General features: G+C 39.0%; 1 protein-coding gene across 1 annotated transcript in view; it reads right to left on the reverse strand.

Moving 5' to 3' along the window:
* PHYHIPL (phytanoyl-CoA 2-hydroxylase interacting protein-like) overlaps positions 1-6,883 on the reverse strand; it is a 36,882-nt gene that overhangs the window by 29,415 nt on the left and 584 nt on the right. The gene's annotated exons all lie outside the window — the stretch shown is intronic.

Here is a 6,883-nt window from a genome sequence, read left to right on the forward strand (position 1 = left end):
TGGAGGGAGTAGAATTTCTCTTCTCTAAATGATTCCTCCTGCCATTGTACTTATTAAGAACTACTGATCTGCAGGGCTGAACATCGGCTGGCAGAGATGAGACTGATACACGGCAAATCAGCTAAGGAGTTCAGGTGTCTACTGGGCTACCATAGAACCTGTGGCAAGTTCCAGGCTAAATAAGGATCTTTATGAATGACCTGGAAAGATAGAGCACATTTCTGTATTGCAGACAACATTAAAATAGAAGGAGCCGCAAGCACAAGATGGCTTAGAAACATAGGCAGAAAGTGATAAAATGGATTCTGTTACAGAATAAATAAAAGTGTGTCTGGGAACTGTAATCTGAAACAAACACAAAGAAGAAGGGACATACATGGGAGACAGTAATGTTTAAAAAGCCTTAATTATAACAATGAGTAGAAACTAACTACAAAACCCACATTATATATTTGAGTGTCAACCTAGCAATATCAGCGTATAGCACTGGGAAAGAACAGTGCTTCTGTATGTGAATCTGGCATAATTACACATCAAGCATTTCAGTTGCTTTACAAAGGATCTAGAAAAGTTTCAGTGAAGAATAATTGAATCAATAGGGGCACAAACAGAATTTGTGCAATAAATAAGCAAGATTTAAATAGCTAATAATGTATAACTTGGTCACTGCCAGTTAAAATAGTTAATAATCAATTACACAGATTTGAGTGGCATAAAGCTCTAAAAGAAGATGAGGAAGGAGGAAGAAGGAAGGAAAATAACTCTAAAAATTAAAGACTATAAAGGGCTCCATCCCTTCTTGACACAGGGATGTTGAATAGCCAGTTTCTAGCAAAGCCTTGCTAGTTGTTCGTGGCATCATTGCTTTGATATAAAACAAGACAGGATAAAATACTTGCAATGGTGAGCTGAAGTTTCTTCTCTCCCACAATTCTAAAGATCATTTATGAAGACTTTGAAATAGTTGCTTGGCTCCATTTAGTATTTTTCTGTGTCCTAACAGTAAGGAATATTACATGTGAAAATCTTAGTCTCTGGCAAGAATGGAAAGCTAAAACCATAATAAGTATTTTTCTTTGCCACAAGAGAGCATTTGAAGCTATGTACTAGATTTTAGCTCCTACCTGAAGCAGCATTATTGCTTGCCACAAAAAAAAATTCGCTATTTTAAAGTTCAGCCAGGTTAGACGAAATTTTATAGAAGAAATACAGTTCTTAGTTGGCCACTCCATCATTCAAACCCTAGAGAAGTGATGCAGTTTGCGTTTTGAAGAGAGAGAATTTAAATCTCCAAACTTGCAGTTGGGGAGAGGAATAAGATCAATAATAAACATGCCTCTGAATTTTGTGTCCTATCAAAATATCACAGTTACAAGCACCTCTCTATTATGCTGGATACAAAAATATGAATTGTTTATTCCTGTGCTTAGAACTCTCATAGTTTTAAAAAAACCAAACAACTATGCAAGTCCAACCATTCAGGACACTAAGAGTTACTGCGAAATTTGGATCTCTCAGTTGCCCTTCGTGTGGGAGTATACCTAGAAATTCAATTTTTCCCCTACCTCTGAGACTTACAGGATAACATTTCAGAAATAGCAGTGATACTGCTCCATAATGCCAAAAAAGAGATTTGAAGAATGCATCCAGAGACTGGATGATGCCACTTTATCCCTTCTGTTTGAAAGGCAAATATGTACATGATATGGCCATGAAAACTCTCATTTACAAACTCTAGAAATATCTTTCAGAATGCTCCAATAAATCCAGCATAATAATAAACTTCTGAAATAAACAAGAAAACATGAGACATGCTCAAATAACATGGAAAGCCAAAGATGAAAGTTGTTTACATAAGACAGAAATGACATCTTAGCTTATATGATGTAATGCCTTTATACAAGCTTGTTAGACTAAACAATTTTGATGGTGTCAAGTGTTTGGAAGGTGGTGAAATTGATTTATGCAACTGAAACTGGCCAAGACACCAATTCTGGTTCTGATCCTGATACCCAAATACTATCTTCAAGTATATGAAGTGAACACAGAAAAAAACTTTAAAAGCACTTCAGTGAGATTGTATAGTGTAAGCCATCAATAGTTAGAAAACATCAGAATGATGCATACTTGAATAACCTTAGATTTGCCCTTTGTTTGTTCACATTATGATATAGTCTTTAACTGCATGATTACATACTTTTTTTTCCACATAAATTCTGACTCATTCAGCATATATAATGAATAGTGTGTACATAGTGAACTATTTTTCTTGTAACAGCTATTTGCTATTGTTCAATGTGTAGTCCCAGGACTTATTTGCTACACATTATTCAAATTCTGCTCTGAACACAAAATTATGAGTTTCATCATGGGTTTTTACATGCACCTCATGGGTTTTCCAGCTACTACAGTGCCTGGCTGCTTAACAAACATTCGTTAATTTTGAAAACATCTCTGTGAGGGAGGCAATACTACTGCTTCCATTTTGCACATGGAAAACTGAGGCACAGAGAAGATAAAAGATGGTTAGTAACTTCCAGTGTCTATTTAAGGTGGTTAACATCTCTTTTCTCAAAGGACTTAGCATTGTGCTTTGTACACTCTAAGTCCTACTCTCACTGAAGTCAGCTGCAGCCGTTGACTCTCAGTACCCCTGAAGTCCTGACACCATGGTACCAGGATCAAGCACCCACAAAAGGAGAAACACAACAAGTAACAAACCCCTTTGAAAAGTAGGTAGCTCTTGCTCAGTTTCATGCAGAAACTCTGGAACAGACTCCAAGTTAGAACTAAATTTCTCTCTCCATTCTTTCTTCCCCCACCTTGTTTACAACATGCCATTCAACATCCCCAGTATTCACTGCACAACTTTAAACATCCCACCACCACACTGGTTCTGCACAGAGGACCGAACTTTCACCATTTCCTAGCTTTGAGTGCTCAACTCGATAACCTCAATAACCTACTGTATGTCTGCAATTTCTTAGGTTTTACAAAATGGCAACTAAAAAAAAGATTAAAAATCTACTTGTGGCCTCATATCAATTCTCATATGGGTAACCTGCAGTGCCGGAATATTTAGGTGCACAGCAACAGGCACACAACAACACATGCTACCATTTGAGCCAACGGGCCAACCATCAGCCCTACCAGACTGCCATCCTTCACACACATATGCACTGAAAACAGATGTCGTGCTTTGCCAGTGGATTTTAGACCTCTTTGCTGGCAAATGAACAAGGAGAATTTGGTATCCTGGGGTTGTGTGTGGCTTTGGAAGATGGCACATGCTGATACACACTGACCTTTCTCTGGCTGTCACACCAAAACATGGCCACTGCTGCCCTGTTCCTTGAACTTGCTCCTGTCCCACCCCTTCTTCTACTCCCCAGTCACACTTCAAAAATCCTGTTCTTCATTCCTAAGAAGTCCTTTCAGTCCCAGTCTCTTTGCCCAGCAAGTCCTAGTTCTATTTCTTTCTCCTAACCTCTGTGGTCCAAACTGCCCAGTCCCCCCCTCCACATTCTTGTACTTTGTGTCTCTTCTTTGCAGACAGGTCTCCAGGTTTGCTCTTCACAGGTTCCCAATTCTCATTCCATCCTCATTCATCCAATTAATCTAATCTGGGTGAATGGCCCTTCATCTTTTTTCCCAGTTTTACTTCCCTGGGTACCCTGCCTGATTTTGGATTACCTCCCTTGCTCCTTCATCTTCTTATCCTATTCTCATTGCCCACTTCTGCCTTCCCATTTAGTCTAATCCTCACAAACATCCCCAGCTTCTAAGTCTTTCCTGTTCTTCCACCCTTGACCAGCCACTGCCCCAGTCTCTATTAGCACCAAGCCCATGTGCCTTCCGGACCAGTTTTCTTGCCCCTCTCCCTAGTCCATGTCTCTCAAGTTCCAACATCCTTGTTGAAGGTTTGTTGCTCTGCTTTTCTCCTTTCTGCGCTCTGATAGGTGTCCTCCGCTTTCCAGCTGTCCATGTCAACCGTAAGAGCACAGAAAGCAGATGACAGCGTCGCTGCTCTCACTCTGGCAGGACCCCGGCAGCCGAAGTGCAGTATCTGTAGGGGGAGCGCTGCACAACCACAACGTGGAGCTTCAGGAAATTCAGCTGCTAAAATCTAAGACTGTTCTACGAAGTCTGTGAAAAGCACAGTTTTTTCAAAGGCTTATAATTTTCTGAAGTTAGATATATTTTCACAGAATTGGTCTGCTCATGACACAAAGGTCTACTAAAGGTTTAATCCCTAGGTAGGGCTAATGCAAATTCTACAGAAAGGTCACCAGAAATTTTAGCACAGATTAAACATTCTTTCCTGGCCTACATTTACACAAATATGGCTGCAATGTTCAAATACAGCAAAGGAAAATAACAAATGATACACTTTCTCCTATACACAAAGTGAGTTCAGCAGAGTTCTAAGGAACTACACATTAGACTGTGTAATAGACTAATACTAAGCTGTGCTAGTAGACCCACCTAAAATAGTAAGAAAAAACAACGCAAGATACATTTGTAAATTACAGAGAAGGCTGAAAATAAGAGCTGATAATTGGCTTTATAACGTTGCATTCACTTTAAACCAAATCTTAGCAGGTGTTTTTATTAAAAAAAAAATCTCCAAAATGCATACATGTGTTTTCTTTTATTTGACTTTTTAAAGTTTTCTAAATGATCTTGATTCATTAAGAGAGATGACAATGCTTGCAAAAAAACACTGGAAAAAAACCAGAAAAAAATCTAAAAAGATATGAATTGTGTGATATTATTAATTGCTCACTCCAATTCCTGGATTTCTGGCTCCTGCATATACCTCCATAGGAGGTATAACCCAGTTTTCTGAATACAAAATGTTTCAATATTAATTCCCTCATCTTAGAAAACAAGAAAAATATTCTGTTATCTGCATAAATATTCCATTATTGCTTATGTTTATACTGCAGCATTGCCTGCAATTCCAAACTAAGTGTACTGCAGAATTTATCATAGTTGGATATGTAATGTTATCACTTCATTGGTTGCCTTTACAGTTACTACAGCTTAGAGATCAAGGACATCTTCAACATATGAAAATCTAGCATATTTTTAATTCACTACGGGTAATATATTGATATCTATCACAAAAATTTGATTAACCCCAGCGATGCCAACATATCACCTTAAGAACTACGGCTTTTACAACAAAGATACCCTAAAATAAATTGTAAGTATTTATAATATAAATGCACTAACTAAACCCATGTACATACTTAGGGATCTAAACGTGTTGCATATACATTTGCATGCTTAGCTAGAAAGATTAATGCCCTAACCTTTGCTTGCTTGTTTTTATGTTCCCATTAAAACAAGCTTTTTGATACATAAGTGCCACCTGTAGGAAATACTGAAGTATGCTCAAGTGCAGTCTTGTGCCAAATTAGGCATGGAGTTGCATATTTCACATGCCCAGTATAGGTGCCTCCTTCAGAAATTCAACCATGTATTGTAGGAAGCCACTTTATGACAGTGGCTTACTTGATGAAGATTAGTTTGTAAAGCCTACAGGGTCTACAGGAAAGTTGTTGTTTTCCAGTGAAGGCTATTCAAAAGGGATTTAAAATTAAAAATACTACATTTTTCCATTTGCTTGTCTGTATGACGCTATTCCATAGAAATCGAGCAGTCCTTAAGAACAGTATGTTGAGCCAAACAGTCTGCAATGATTAACATGGACTACTTCACTACAATTACTCGGGGTAGACAAATATGAAGGATTGCATAATTTATCTATTTTCATTTCTCTCTAGTGTTAATAAAAAGAAATATACGTGAAAAAGTGTTTTAACAAAAGAATGGTCTAGCCTCCACAACTATAAACATAGTTCAGTTTCTCTAGGCAGAGTTAGGCATGAGTGGATGAAACTGCATATTGTATCTTAATTCAAACATAAAAAAATTCAAAGAATTTCCAATGCAGCTATAAAAGTAATTACTGAAAAGACTTTTCAATGCTTGTCAATTTCTTGAATATTTCAAGAAAAATAAAGACCTTGGAAAAATCCAGCATTTAAAATATTAGGTCTGCATAGGTCAAAAAAGTGAAGCGTTTCATCACAACTATTTTGTAAAAAAATAACTGAGAAAGCTGGACTGCTTCTTTCTATAGCCATCACCTATAACAATTATGCTCCAAAAATACACTCACAACAGGCAAATAGTTTCATTAATTCAGCTGTACCATTCACTGACACAGTATCTCCATTTCTCGGTATATTTACCAGGTAACATATATTCCACACCCAAAGCACATTTTGCATCTAAAAATGAGAAGTTATTTTTGATAATTCAATGTCAAATGAGAAGGTGAGAATAATCTGGTATATGAACACAAATTATATGCCACTCCTCAAGGAAATATTTTTTTCATTGTTTGACTATCAGTTTCTCTGTTCAGTTTTGTCTGTCATAGTCGTGCATAAATGATACTACTCTCTTCTACCGTAGTCAGCTTTCAGGGTTGTTTTAAGCACGTAAATTCGTTTTGGCAGTCCCTCATCACCACCTTACACTTATCCGGTTGCTTCGACCCAAATAATCTTCAATATCCGCACCTGCAACTCTAAAACCAAACTTCGCCTGTTGGCCGGTGTAGCCGCGCCTTCCACGGCGAGGACTACCGCTGCCTCCAGGGCGCTGCGGTCTCCCTCGGCCGTGCGGCCGCCCGGCACGGCACGGCACGGCACGGCACGGCACGGCACGGCAGCTGTTCCGGGAAAGGAGGGGTTTGCAGGGCAGGTCCCCGGCAGCCCTGGCTTCCCCAGAGAGGGAAGCCGCGGTGGCACGGCACTTTCCGTATGCCACCGCGGAGGGCGGCCGGGACCCCGCCGCGGCTGCTGGC

This window comes from Pygoscelis adeliae, unplaced genomic scaffold (assembly GCF_000699105.1).
Source record: "Pygoscelis adeliae isolate BGI_AS28 unplaced genomic scaffold, ASM69910v1 Scaffold4, whole genome shotgun sequence".
In the NCBI taxonomy this organism is placed as follows: Eukaryota; Metazoa; Chordata; class Aves; order Sphenisciformes; family Spheniscidae; genus Pygoscelis; species Pygoscelis adeliae.